Here is a 15,488-nt window from a genome sequence, read left to right as displayed (position 1 = left end):
GGGATAAGCTGTTACTTGGCTAAATGCGTATTGTAGAGAGATAAGGGCGATATTACCAGATGAATAGTAATTCTTAGGTTAGAATGTGGATCCTTTCCTCAATGAAGGTTGAGGAGTATTTATAGGCTTTCACCTTTTGTCACGTAGTGGCCAAGTGGCCAAGTGGCTAGCAGATGGAAAGACCGTTCTACCCTCGGCCGATGGACCCATGGCAGGCCGGCCGAGGGTCTTGGATATGAGTACGCGGATATGTGTCCCGGCTGGCTGGTTGCCAGGGGTTGCATCGGCTAGACTGTCTAAGTTGTTGACTTTGCTGTGGATATCCTTGACCTTGCTCAATATGTTGACTTGGTCAGCGGTGCAGAATATGCCCCATCAATTTGCCCCCAGCGTAGTCTATGCCGTGGTATGGGCTCCGATGTATGCTTTGAGCGTATATTCTGCGCAAGTAATTTCTCAAACTTTTCAGACGGCTTCTTCTATCTCGGCCTGGTTCTTATTAGGCCGTACCATATATATCCCCCTCCGCATGGATGTATAAAGGGCATCCGATGTGGAAGAAAGTATTGACGCCGAGACCGGGGTTGAGTGTCTTGTTGTTTTTGATTGCCCCGGCCGTGCTACTTAGCTTGGTTGATCATGTGGCCGGCGGAGAACAGATACGACGAATTTGTTGAGGAAGATGAATAGGCAGAGAGATATGAAGGGGCGTGTTGAAGACGCTTGGTCACTGTTGCATTGATTGACGTTTGACTGTTGCGACGATTGACTTTCCATGGTTGCATGTCTGACACGTGTCTATTTGCTGATTGGCTGGTGCTCCATGGGCTGTTCTCTGATTGGTCCTTCTTCATGGGCTTTTCCCTATAAATAGGACAGTTATTCCGTGAAATTGGCCATCAATTTCACACTCCAAAATTTTCTTCTCTCTAAACTTTCAAGGGCTTCTTTGTCTTCTAATTTTCAGAGTTGCTACTCCGGCGGGTGTTTTTCTTCAAGGTAAACAAACAAATTTCCTCCTTATTTTGTTAAATAACCACTGCTATCATGTCTTCTGCTGACGCTGGGACTAGCACTTCTGCGCCGGGGGGTTCCCTGTCGCGTCTTGATGGGGAGGGAATACTAGATGCTATCCCGATAAGGTTTGGGGACCCTAGGTCTCCTTCTCCCGAAGTTGATCCTCAGATTTTGGAGGAATGGGAGGATGACGATGAAGTCGATTCTGACGCGGACGATTTTAGTGATGATGGTGAAAAGGCTCGTCCCAATGAGCGGAGGCAGTACGTTATGGATCACGGTGACGCCTGTAAGGTCCGCCTTGACCGTGCTTGGACACATAAGCTCGCTAGTTGTTCCGGCGAGACATTTTTCGAGGGCCATTTTTTCTTTGGCAGGGGATACACCATTGTTATCCCTGAGGAGGGTCAGGCGGTTTGTTGCCCTCTACCGGGTCACATCGGCGTATACATGCGGCACTTGGAGTACGGGCTCCGGTTTCCGCTGAATGAGTACGTTATGGCCATTATTAAGGCCATGAACGTTGCTGTTGCCCAACTGCACCCATTGGCTGTGAGGACCATAGTCGGCTTTGTCTGGCTTTGTCTCTTCAAGGGAGAGGCCCCAACGGTGAATTTATTCCGCCGGCTTTATCATCTCCGGCCGTCAACCTCTGGTCGCGTCGGATGATACAGTGTGCAAATGGAGCAGGGTTATGTCTCTGTTGACAAACTTACTTCTTGCAAGGACTGGAAAGATCGGTGGGTGTACGTTAAGGTGCCGGATGACTATCCATTGCCCTTCTTTCAAACCAAGTTAATCATGGTGTGAGACTAAGGCGGAGCACGATAGATGGGTCACCCGGAAAAAGCTCAAGATGGATGCCAGCAAGGTCCCTCTTAAGGAGGATGAGAGGCTGGCGATGAGGCTCTTTGAGGCGGACAAGAGTGGAGTGCCTAAAAGATGGATTCCCCCAACGCATATCATCCTTCAGAATGAGCCGCTCTGCCATGTCGGCCTCATACCGGCCCTAGCACAGGGTGAGTGGGGTCGGTGTGAGGCCCATCACCGCTCTCAATGTTCCTGTTTCTCGAACTTCGATTCATTTCTTCTATTTAACTCTTGCTTTGTTTCCTTCGCAGACCACTTTGGACCGGACCTGTCTGAGGATATCATTCGGAGGATGGGGCTGCATAAAGATAAAACCGTTGCTAACTTGCATCCCAAGGCTCTAACCCATGACCGCAGGACGTCGCCGAATGATCTCATGGATCAGCAGCTGAGGAGCTTGAATGTGGTGGAGGCCCAGGCGAAGGTTGTTAGTAACGTGCCACACGCGAAAAACAAAGTCTTCGGCGGCGTTGGCGTCGACATCAGTTCCACCTCCCATTCCCCCTATTCAGAAGGCAACGGTGGAGATCGTTGATATCACCAATGGGGAGGACTCTGATGAGGAGGGGTCTCCTCTTGTCCGTAAGAGAAAGGGGACAGCCTCTACCGCCGTCGCCTTCGCCGGCGAGGAAACGCGTCCTCCCGGCCAAGAAGGCCAAGCATGGTACCGATCTATTCTCGTGGCTCGGTTTAGCCTTGCTTCATTAGGCTCTGCTGATGACAGGCTCTCTGGTATGCCTATGCATGTTGATACTGATGCTTTCGTTAATTTTTGCAGATCAGCCGCTGTCGGCCGTCGCTCTTAATGAGCAGCAAGTGGAGGAGAAACCTGCGCAGACTGGTGATCATAACGTCACCATCGACTCTTCATCCTAGAAGGTTTCCCCCTCCCAGCTTGTAGCGGGAAGCACGAGGTTGATCGGTGAGCTGGCGAGATGGAACGAGCTGACCGGTGCTCGAATTATAGAGCAGGAGAAGGCCGTGGCTCAGTCCGCTCTTGAGCTTGATGCCACTAAGAAGGTGGCCGCGAAGGCGAAGCTGGATCTCCTCGATGAGCGAGAGGCTTAGGGGAGATGCTTTGAGAAAGCGCTCTTGGGCGAGAGAAAACTCGGGAGGACGCCGAAAAGGAGGTCCTTGCTGAGAGAGCCAAGGCCGAGGCTGCTGCGGCCGAAATTGCAAAGCTGCGGGAGAAGTGTGACCTTGTTCAGAGGCACGCCGACCTTTATCTCCAGCAGAGGAATGAATTTAGGGGCAGATTTCAGATCCAGGGGAAGGTGATTCGGAGCAAGGAGGCCATTATTAGACAAAAGGAGGACGACATTGAGATGCTCCAAACCGAAATGCTCCCTAACATGTGCACCGAATTCCGGGATCTGGCCGAAGAAGCTGCCAGGGAAGTGATTGAGGAGCTCTTCCCTCTTGCTGGTTCCTTTCCGTGGGGCAAATTTGACGAGCTGTTTGACGATAAGCTCGAAGCCAAGGAGAAGGCCGTGGAGGAGAAGGCCAAGGAGGCGGTGAGGGTGAAGATAGAAAAAGAGGCGGCCGCGAGAGTGTAGCCCTTCTTTGAGAAGACTAAGGCGACGAAGGAGGAAGCCGAGAGGGCAAGGGCAGCTGAGGCTGCCGAGGCTAAGGCTGAGGCTGCTGAAGCTGAGGCTGCTAAGAACGCCGCTGGGTGGCCCATCGAAGAAGATGCGGCTACCGCTGCTGATGGTAAGCAGCAACAGGCATAGGGAGACGGGCGGTCGTCATCAGGCTCACCCGGCGTCTCAGATAGCTTCAGCTGTTCGGGAGCCAATTATTAAGCCTTCCCTCCCTGCCATTTTTGGCGCTTCAAGTGATAACTGTAATCTTTTGTTATTCTTTTCCTTGTATTTTGTACAACTTTGGTAGGTCGTGTTTTGGCTTATCCTTATGGGGACGGCCGTCGTCTGTATTCTCCTCACTTGTAACTTATCATTTTTAATAAGTGTTCGTTTCTTTTGTCTTCGGCTTGGCCGAGGTCTTTACTTCACTTTGAGTTTCCTTGCGCTAATAGTTGAGCGTATCAACTGTACTTAGCGTCTTCACTTTGCCTCTGGCTTGGCCGAGGTCTTTTTTCGTCTTTGTCTGATTTGCCTTCTTGTTTCCGCCTCGGCTGGCCAAGCGATCTAAATGCGCATCTCAATCTGTGTTTAAACGCTTTTAAGGCGTTTTGATCGTTCTGCGAGTATCAACTTGTCTTTGGCCGTTCTGCCGCGGCGTCACTCGCTTTCGAGGGTGATTGCCGCTCTTGTCGGTGTGACAGTGTGAGCCAGCGTCTGCTTATTGGTAATGACGACCGCTCTTGTCGGTGTGACAGTGTGAGCTGGCGTCCTATTTCTTGATGACGGTCGTGGCGTCTACCACTTGGAGTGACTGCGACGGCGTCTACCTCTTGGGGTGATCGCTAGTGGCGTCTACTACTTGGGGTGACTAACGACGGTGCACAGCTTCTTGATGGAGACTGCCGCTCTTGTCGATGTGACAGTGTGAGCTGGCGTCTATTTCTTGATGACGGCCGTGGCGTCTACCACTTGGAGTGACTGCGACGGCGTCTACCTCTTGGGGTGACTGCCGTGGCGTCTACTACTTGGGGTGACTGCGACGGTGCCTGCTTCTTGATGGAGACTGCCGCTCTTGTCGATGTGACAGTGTGAGCTGGCGTCTATTTCTTGATGACGGCCGTGGCGTCTACCACTTGGAGTGACTGCGATGGCGTCTACCTCTTGGGGGAGACTGCCGCTCTTGTCGATGTGACAGTGTGAGCTGGCGTCTATTTCTTGATGACGGCCGTGGCGTCTACCACTTGGAGTGACTGCGACGGCGTCTACCTCTTAGGGTGACTGCCGTGGCGTCTACTACTTGGGGTGACTGCGACGGTGCCTGCTTCTTGATGGAGACTGCCGCTCTTGTCGATGTGACAGTGTGAGCTGGCGTCTATTTCTTGATGACGGCCGTGGCGTCTACCACTTGGAGTGACTGCGACGGCGTCTACCTCTTAGTAGAGACTGCCGCTCTTGTCGATGTGATAGTGTGAGCTGGCGTCTATTTCCTCTCAATGACTGATGGGGGAAAATGGACACTTTGATGGAAGATTTGGACGATTTTTCATTAGGTATAAACGTGCGTTGGGGTGCCCACAACTATCTTGGACACCTCCGCCGCGATACAAAGTTTTTCCCGAGATTACCAGCGTCCTAATGGCTCATCAAAGGTACATCTTCCCCGTCAGCCGCTAGTTGCGTCCATGAGGTCGCCCTCCTGCTGTAAGGACGGACTTTTTCCTTTCTCTGACTTCTTTGCCGCTTTGAGAGATCGCATGTTGCATCCTCGGCTATCCGGACGTTGACCACCTCGTCCTTCTCGTCCTTGGAGACGAGCTTATGCGCTTCCCCCGGTCCGAGACATACATCGGTGTTAGGGCCCGGATGGACATTACTGCGCCGGCCCTCGCTCAGAGTGACTCGGCCTATGAGGACGTTGTAGGCGGACGAGCCGTCAATGACCACGAACTCAGCTAAGACATTCTTAGCCGCATTCCCTTCGCCGAACATCATCGGTAGTCTGATTGACCCCAGTGGTACCAGGCCGACCCCAGAGAAGCTGTACAGTGGATTGGTGCAGGGGTTTAAGTCCTTGGCTTTCAGACCGAGGCTGAGGAAGCACTCCCTGTACATGATGTTCGTATAGGCGCCTGTGTCAATCAGGCACCTCTTGACCAGGTGGTTAGATATGTCCAAATTGACTACAAGTGGGTCGCTGTGAGGAGCGATGACTCCCTCGTAGTCCTTCCTTCCAATAGTCATATCGGGGATGTTGGAAACGGGGATCGCTGTGTTGGGCACAAAGTTGATGGCCTGATATAGCTCGTTCAGGTGCCGTTTGTGCCCATGAGCGGACAATTGTCAGTAAGGTGACCGGTGTGGCCGTGGTACTCACAGTACTGGCTCGTGTCGCCGTCTCCCTTCGGCTTGGGGGGCCTTTCCCACTTCTGGCCCTCGTGCTTGCTCAGGGCGAAGACCTCGGCGGCCGATACGACGAGGGGGGTTTTATCATTATACCGCCTCTGGTGGTACGATCCCGAACTCCACCCAGCGCCCGTCGAGTCCTGTTTCCTGGCAGTTTTATCAGACCGTGACCTGTTATTGTCACGGCGTCTTTCACCAGACCGTGACCGATCATTGCCACGGCGTCCTTCATCCGGGTTGTCTTCCCGGCGGCTCTTCTTTTCTGAGGGTTTGGTCTCGCTAGGGCCTACCCAGGTTTTGTGATAGTCCTCCACTTTAATGGCTCGATCAGCCAATTGTCTGGTGGCGTCAAAGGTCAGGCCGCCGCATTTGATGAGCTCGTTTTTTAGGTCTCCCCTTGGGAGGCCTTTCATCGCCGCAAGGCGCCAGTTATTGCTCGCTCACGAATTTGCTGAACCTTGGCGTCGAACCTCTTCACATAACTTCGGAGAGATTCGCCTCCCTCCTGTCTGATAGTCAGGAGGTCCGATGTCTCCACGACCCTCCTCTTGTTGCAGGAATACTGGGCTAGGAACGCGTCCTTTAGGTCGGCGTAACAGTATACCGACCCGTCGGGTAGCCCCTTGTACCAACTCTGTGCCATCCCATGCAGTGTCGTTGGAAAGATTCGGCACCAAACCTCATCGGGTTGCTCCCATACTGACATGTGAGACTCGTAAGCCTCGACGTGGTCGGTTGGGTCGCCTTCTCCTTTGTATGCTATAGGTGGTAACTTCATCTTAGTTGGCACCGGGGCTTCTAGGCGTAGGCGCTGAGGGGCTGCCTGACCACGTGTCGAACGACACGGGGCGATCGGCTCCTCGCATTCCTCGTCCGGCTCCTCCCCTCGTAGCGGGAAGGACTTCTTCTCCGACTATGGTAAGTCGGGCTTCTTCTCCGACTCTGGCGAGTCGGGCTTCTTCTCCGACTCTGGCGAGTCGGGCTTCTTTCACTCCTCTGGGGGGTGCCTCGTCGGTGCTGCGGCGACGCTGTCTTCTCACGAGTGCGAGAAGGACTTAGGTTCACCACGACCACTTTGGGCTCCTCCGGTGTCTTGACAGGGTCAGCTTCCCCTAATGCTCCGTTCAAGTTTCTTGGGGTCACATTTTGGGCCCTGGTCTCCTGGACGGTTTCCGCCGCTCTTGTCGGCGTGACAAGTGTGAGCCGCGTACTCCCACCAGGGGTCCGGAGCATCTTCAGTTTTGCTACGTCGACCACATGTCCCATGATGGTGACGTGGTCTGCAGGCAGCGGAGTGTCTGGTATTATTGGCATCCCGTACTCCGGTTGAGTCACTTGACCGGCGGAGGGCTGCACAACTCCAGATTTGTGGACGGTATCGTCTTGGTAGAATTCGGTTTCGTCAGCCACGAATGCCTCTTCTGGTTGTTTCGACATCTTCTTAGCTTTTGGGGTGGGTTTTTTTTTGTTTTTTTTTTTTTGTTTGGGAATGAATGTGACTAGCTTCTAGTGTCTTTCCCCACAGACGGCGCCAATTGTTCCGGGTGTAATTCCAGGGCAAGTATTGTTACCACCCGTGGCTTGTAGAATGATGTCTTGAGTTGGATCCCTCGTCTCTATCGTTCCTCACGGCCTCTCCTGCAACAATGAACGAACTGAGGGCTTGGCTTTGTGCCAAGCGTACTCACTCCGACGCTCAAGTCAGTAAACTTAGAGGGATAAGCTGTTACTTGGCTAAATGCGTATTGTAGAGAGATAAGGATGATATTACCAGATGAATAGTAATTCTTAGGTTAGAATGTGGATCCTTTCCTCAATGAAGGTTGAGGAGTATTTATAGGCTTTCACCTTTTGTCACGTAGTGGCCAAGTGGCCAAGTGGCTAGCAGGTGGAAAGACCGTTCTACCCTCGGCCGATGGACCCATGGCAGGCCGGCCGAGGGTCTTGGATATGAGTACGCGGATATGTGTCCTACCGGGCCGGTTGCCAGGCCGAGACCCAGTGACAAAGCCGATGGGTTGCATCGGCTAGACTGTCTAAGTTGTTGACTTTGTTGTGGATATCCTTGACCTTGCTCAATATGTTGACTTGGTCAGCGGTGCAGAATATGCCCCATCAGCTTTATTGAGAGATCATTGTACAGTTTTAAGAAAAAGTGGTACTAAAGCTAATAAAATAGGTACAAATCATGATTAATAATAAAATAAGTACATTTATTATGTAAATATGTACGAAATTACTATGTCATGATTAACAATAAAAGGGGTACCAAATACAAATAAAAGGGTACGAAAGATTGGTCTCTCAATAACTTAGTGAGAGACCGTCTCTTCCAAGTTTTAGTGTTATTCATTATTATTATTATTAATATATTATTATATTAATATAATCTAATACTCCCTCTTATTCCAGATAACCGTCTCATTGTGAATATGACACAAGAATTAAAAAAATGAGTTTAGACCACACAAAACGGACAATGGAACAGTTATGTGAGTAGACGGAAATTGAATTGAATTTAGAGCACACAAGACTTACCAAAAATGAATAATGAGACATTATTGTGAATAGACGGAAATGGACAATGGGACGGTTATCTGGAATAGGAGGGAGTAATATATATAAAAAAAATATAATAATAAATACAGTACTAATAATAATAATATATTAGTAATATAAATGATAACATTATTAATAATAATATAATATTAAATAATACAATATATTAATTATAATAAAATTAAAAAATAAATACGATAAGTATAATATAATATAAATATTATAAATAATTTTAACAATTAATAATAATAATAATAATAAATATGTTATTAATAATATTAATCAAAATGAATATATTAATAAATAAATATAATATAACAATAATAATAATAATAAAAGTAATAATAATAATAATAATAATAATAAATATTAATACTTTATACTACTAATATTGTCATTAATCATAATAATAATATAATAATAAATAAATATATTAAATAAAAATAAAATAATAAAAATAATATTAATATAAAATATATATATTAATATAATAATAAAAATATTAAATAGATTAATATTATAATAATAATAATAATAATGATAACAGTAAGAATATAAACTAAGAATGATATTATTAATGTTGAAATAAACTGAACTGAACTGATCTGAACTGAACTGAACTGAACTGAATGGAGCTGAACTGAACTTAATAGAGCTGGATTAAACTGAACTAAACTTATAAGAACTGAAATTAAGTCCAAAAGAACAGGGCCTTAGACATCACTCAGCACATAAACCTCTCTAACAACAAACCTTAACACAACAATAGACAAACCTCTTAAATATAGACAACCCTCATAAAAGTATACTACATGGGATCCACTATCACTCACAACCAAAAACACAAACGTGTATACAAAATTGTAACAATTCTCATCTATGAACCTCAACCCTCATTCCCAACAATAGAGAGGTTTGTCAACAAAGCTCTAAAAAGTATACAAACTTTTGTTGACAAACCTCTATTGTTGATGCCCTTATACCCAATTTGTAAACCAACTCAATCCTTTCTTTTTATTTTACACCCTCAACATCTTCGACAGTTCGACTCCCAATATGTCACTGATGTAACTGGCGCCAAATCAAATTTGATTTAACAAGTATAAATGGGTATTATTATTTTTGTGAGAAAAAAAGTTAAAGAATTTAAAAATTAATATCATTAGTGATGGGGCATATTCTGCACCCGCTGACCGAGTCAACATATTGAGCAAGGTCAAAGCCAAAAGACGGCAAGTCAACGTATTAGACAAATAGCATCCGCGCAGCACTGTCGGCTGTCACTGGGTCTCGGCTAGGCAACTAGCCAGCCGGGAGGCATATCCGCGTACTCACATCCAGTCCCCTCGGCATGGAGTCAACCAGGCCAGCCGGCCTGCCATGGGTCCCTCGGTCGAGGGTAGAACAGTCTTTCCACCTGCTAGCCACTTGGCCACTTGGCCACTACGTGACAAAAGGTGAAAGTCTATAAATACTCCACTTCTCTCATTGAGAAAAGGATCCGAAAACTATCCCAAAACTCACTATTAATCTGGTATAAACTCCCTTATCTCTCTACAATATACTTTGCCAAGTAACAAACAACTTAATCTCTTAAAGTTTACTGACTTGAGCGTCGAAGTGAGTACGCTCGGTACCAAGTCGAGCCCTCAGTTTGTTCATCTTAAATAGGAAAGAGCGAAAGGAAGAGTCAAGCAAAGACATCATTCAACAAGCTTACGTGGTCATAATCCTGCTCCGGAATTACACCGGGAACAATTGGCGCCGTCTGTGGGGAAAGATACCAAAAGCTAGTCACCTCCCTTAAAAAAAAAAAAAACAAAACAAAACCATTCAAAGAGCTAAGAAGATGTCAAAACAACAAGAAATAATTGTGAGTGACGAAACTGCATTCTACCAGGATGACACGTTCCCTAATTCTGGAATCGGGCAGTCCCCCACCGGCCGAGTCATAGAACCGGCGTACGGGATGCCAAGAGAGCCGAAACACCGCCGCCGACCGCCAAGTCACTCACATGGGACATGTGGTCGATGCAGCCAAACTAAAGCTATTCCTGGACCTGATGGGTAGTACGCCGATCACCCCCGCCGCAACGACGGTGACGGCAGCGCACCCACAGGTGACCAGGGCCCATAAAGTAACCCCGAACAACTTGTCCGGCGATCAAGAGCCGTGCATACTAGGACGCCGGCGGAGCCCATGGTGCCGTGATGACCCTAAGTCCTTCCCCCACTCGCGGGAGGACAGCGTCGCCGCGGCAACAACGAGGCCCGCCTCGAAGAAATGAAAGAAGTCCGACTCTCCAAAGTCGGACAACAAGGAGCCCTTCCCGCCAGATGGAGAGAAGCCGGACTAAGGTTGCGAGGAGCCGATCGTCGCGTGTCATTTGACACGTGGTCAGACAGCCCCTCAGTGCCTATGTCCTCGACGTCTCTGTGCCGACTAAACTAAAGCTGCCGCCCCTATCATACAAAGGGGATAGCGACCCAACCGACCATGCCGAGGCTTTCGAGTCGTACATGTCGGTATGGGAGCAGCCTGATGAGGTATGGTGCCGAGTCTTCCCAACAACCCTTCATGGGATGGCCCAGAGTTGGTACAAGGGGCTACCTAATGGCTCGGTATACTGCTATGCCGACCTGAGAGACAACTTCATAGCCTAGTATGCTTGCAACAAGAGAAGGGCCGTGGAGACATCAGATCTACTCACTATCCGGCAGGGGGAGGACGAGTCCCTCCGAAGCTATGTGAAGAGGTTCGACGCAAAGGTTCAGCAGAGCCGAGAGCTGAACACCGAACTGGCGGCCTTCACGCTGATGAAAGGCCTCCCGAAAGGCGAGTTCAAAAACGAGCTGATCAAGTGCGAGGACCTCAACTTAGACACCGCCAGAAAAATGGTCGACTGAGCCGTAAAAGTGGAGGACTATCACAAGACCTGGGTAGGCCACAGCGAATCTGGGCACCCAGAGAGGAAGAGCCGCCGGGAGAACGTTGATGAAGGTCGCCGTGACATGAATCGGTCACGGCCGGAGAGATTTAATAGGAAACAGAACTCGGCGGGCGCCGGGGGGAGTTCGGGACCATACACCCGTGGCGATGCATGCCAGCCTCACCCCCCGGTCAAATCACCGGCCGAGGTCTTTGCCCTAAGCAAGAATGAAGGGCGAGAATGGGCAAGGCCCCCAAGGCGAGGGGGGACGGCGACATGAGCCGCTTTGTGATTACCACGGCCAAGCCGGCCATAAGACCGACAACAAGCGTCGGATCAAGAACGCCATCGAGGAGCCGATCCGAAAGGGGGCCTCGGCAAGTATGTAGCCGGAGGCCCAAACAAGCTCCGACGGGCGAATAAAAATCGTATTCCAAATGAATGGGAGTGATCCAGGTTGTCGTCGGGGAACGGAACAAAGGTCGGCTAATGGGAACAAACGGCACCTGAATGAGCTATACCAAGCCATCAACTTTGTGCCCAAAAGAGCAATCCCCGCTTCCACAATCCCCGATATAACCATTGGGAAGAAGGACTACGAGGAGTCGTCGCTCACCGCACAAATGACCCGCTTGTAGTCCACCTAGACATAGCCAACCACTTGGTCAAAAGGTGCCCGATTGACACGGGCGCCTACACAAACATCATGTTCGTGAGTGCTTTCTCAATCTCGGCCTGAAGATTGAAGACTGACCCCCGCACCAACCCGCTATACAACTTCTCCGGCCGGCCTGGTACCCACGGGGTCAATCGGGACCACGGTGATGTTTGGCCAAGCCGATGCGGCAAAGAATGTTTTATCTGAGTTCGTGGTCATTAATGGTTCGTCTGCCTATAATGTTCTCATAGGCCGAGTCACTTTGAGCGAGGCCGACGCAATGATGTCCATCCGGGCCCTGACATTGATGTATGTCTCGGACCGGGGGGAAGCACAAAAGCTCGTCTCAAAGGACGAAAGAGACGAAATAGTCAATGTCCAAGTATCTGCCAAGGGGTGCAACATGCAATCCCTCAAAGTGGCGAAAAAATCAGAGAAAGGGAAGAGCCCATCCTTACAACAGGAGGGTGATCCGATGAACACCAACAACGTCGACATGGTCGAAGGAGCCTGCATCGAGGAAGTGGAAATTGACCCGGGCGCACCGTGAATCGGTGTCGGCCGGAGCCAAAATTCGGACCCGATCTCCTGGACTGCCGAGGAAGAACAAAGATGTCTTCGCATACTCGCCGCCGAGATGCCAGGCGTGAGCCGGGAGGTGATCGTTCACAAGCCGAACGTACTCTCCACCGCTCGCCCGTCAGCGAAGATGAGGAACTCCTCGGCCGAGAAGGATGAGGCCATCAAAGCTGAAGTAGACAAACTATTAGAGGCGGGCTTTATCATGCCTTGTACTTACCCTGAGTGGCTAGCAAATGTTGTAATGGTGAGGAAGTCATCAGGGGCGTGGTGGATGTGTGTTGATTTCACCAATCTTAATAAAGCGTGCCCTAAAGATTGTTATCCCTTGCCTCGAATAGATAGTTTAATTGACGCAACGGCAGGCTACACCATGCTAAGCCTGCTAGACGCCTTCTCAGGATATCATCAGGTGTTCATGGCCGAAGAAGACATGCCTAAGTGCGCATTCATCACCGGTAACGGCACATACATGTATAAAATGATGCCGTTCGGTTTGAAGAACGCTGGCGCAACTTACACTAGGCTGGTGGACAAAGTGTTTCAAGATCAAAAAGGGCGAAACATCGAGGCTTACGTCGACGATGCTATTGTAAAAAGCAAGTCTGACAGCGAGCACTTGGCCGACTTGAGCGAAACATTTTGTTCACTAAGGAAATATAAGATGAAGCTTAACCCAATGAAATGCAACTTCGATGTCCGGGCCGGCAAGTTCCTCGGCGTGCTTGTCAGCGCCAGGGGAATTGATGCCAATCCAGAGAAAGTCCAAGCAATACTAGACCTGCCGGAGCCGAGAAATCGAAAAGAGGTTATGACGCTGACCGGGAGAATGGCGGCTCTTGCCCGCTTCATTTCTCGGTCGGCCGATAAGAGTACTCCGTTCTTTACGGTGCTGAAAGGGAATAAAGACTTTAGCTGGGGGGAGCAACAGAGCACAGCTTTTCAGTGCAACCGAAAGCTCACCTTCTCGACACCGCCGACCCCGTCCAGGCCGATCTTTGGGAGACGCTATATCTTTACTTAGCGAGCTTACCTCGCCACCGGTCTGCCGTAATCGTCCGGGAGGAAAATAAGCAGCAGCACCCAATCTACTTTATCAGCCATACACTGCTGGCCGCCGAAAGAAATTACCCACTGATCGAAAAAGCGGCCTTCGCCGTCGTCGTTGCCGCAAGGAAGCTGAAACCCTACTTCGACGCACATCCCGTGACGGTCTTAACCGACCAGCCATTGGAGAAAGCGTTGGAAAAATTCGAAAAATCCGGCAGACTTATCAAATGGGCAGTGGAGCTCTCCGGCTTTGGCATCCAGTACAAGCCGAGGCCTACGATAAAGGGGCAAGCGCTTGCATACTTCCTGGCTGAATGCACATATCAAGAAGAATCACATCCCGGTGTATGGGAAGTGTATACCGACGGGTCCTCCACGGCTAACAGCTCAGGAGCCGGCATCCTTATCACCAGCCCTAACGGGGACGAGTTTGAGTACGCCTTGAAGTTTACCTTCTCGGCCTCAAACAACGAATCCGAATATGAGGCGGTGATAATCGAGTCGAGTTAGCTAAAGTCGCTGGGGCGGAACACATTGTGTTGAAGACAGACTCGCTCTTAGTAACCAATCAAATCGAGAGAGAGTATGAGGCTCGAGACGACGGGATGGTAAGGTACCTAGAAAGGGTAAAAGCCGACACCGCAAAATTGAAATCTTTCCAAATACAAAGTGCATCCCAGTGTCCGAGAACAACCGAGCCGACGCTCTCTCAAAACTTGCCAGTTCAAGCATCAAGAATGTCAGTCGAACCGTGCTGGTGGATATCAGGAATGCTAAAAGCATCACTGAGACCATCGGCATGGTGGGCGGCATCGAAACCGAGACGACGTGGATGACTCCGATAATGAAATACAAACTTACAAAAGAGTTACCGGAGGACCGCAGTCTCTCTCAGAAGATAAGAAGGATCGCCGCAAGGTACTTGGTGTTCGAAGGAGAATTATACAGAAGGTCCGTGATAAGACCACTCTTGAAATGTGTCGGCCACCGACGCGAGCTTATACTTGACAGAAATTCACGAAGGCATCTGTGGACACCACATGGGGGCGAGAACGCTAGCCCACAAAGCTCTCGAGCCGGCTACTTCGCCTACCATGTTGAAAGATTCCCGAGCAAAGACCAAGAAGTGTAAGAATTGTCGATGCATGCTCCGTGTACATGCACCTTCCCGAGACTCCGCAACCGGTTTAGTCCCCTACCATTTGCACAATGGGGGATGGATTTACTAGTACCATTTCCGACGGCCTCCGGAGGAAGGAAATACCTGATCGTCGCCGTTGACTACTTCACCAAATGGGTCGAGGCTGTCGCGGTACCTGCCAAGACCACGGCGGCCGTAAGAAAGGTGATTTGGGAGAACATCATAACTCATTTTGGGTTACCCCAAGTCATGGTATTTGACCACGGCCGAGAGTTTTGGAGTGACATGGTGATGAACTGGCTGGAAGAGCTCGGTATCAAATTCGCATACTCCTCCGTCTGCCACCCTCAGAGCAACGGGCAGGCGGAGGCATCTAATAAAACAATATTGAACGGGTTGAAAAAGAAGGTTGAAGATCTAAAGAGAAGATGGACTGATGAACTACCCGGCGTCCTGTGGTCACTTCGAACCACGGAAAAAGAAGAAACGGGGTACAGTCCATTCCACCTTGTCTATGGGTCTGAGGCCGTCCTGCCAATTGAAGCAGCGGTGCCGACATTTAGAACGCAAACCTTTGACCCAGTCGAAAATGAGGAAGGCCTGAGAGCCTCCCTAGACCTGGTCGAAGAAAGTCGAGATACGACACGGCTCAACTTGGCAGTATATCAAAACCGAATGAGAAGAGCATACAACCGTAG

Source organism: Silene latifolia, chromosome 9 (assembly GCF_048544455.1).
Source record: "Silene latifolia isolate original U9 population chromosome 9, ASM4854445v1, whole genome shotgun sequence".
In the NCBI taxonomy this organism is placed as follows: domain Eukaryota; kingdom Viridiplantae; phylum Streptophyta; class Magnoliopsida; order Caryophyllales; family Caryophyllaceae; genus Silene; species Silene latifolia.
This window is presented reverse-complemented; position numbering follows the sequence as displayed.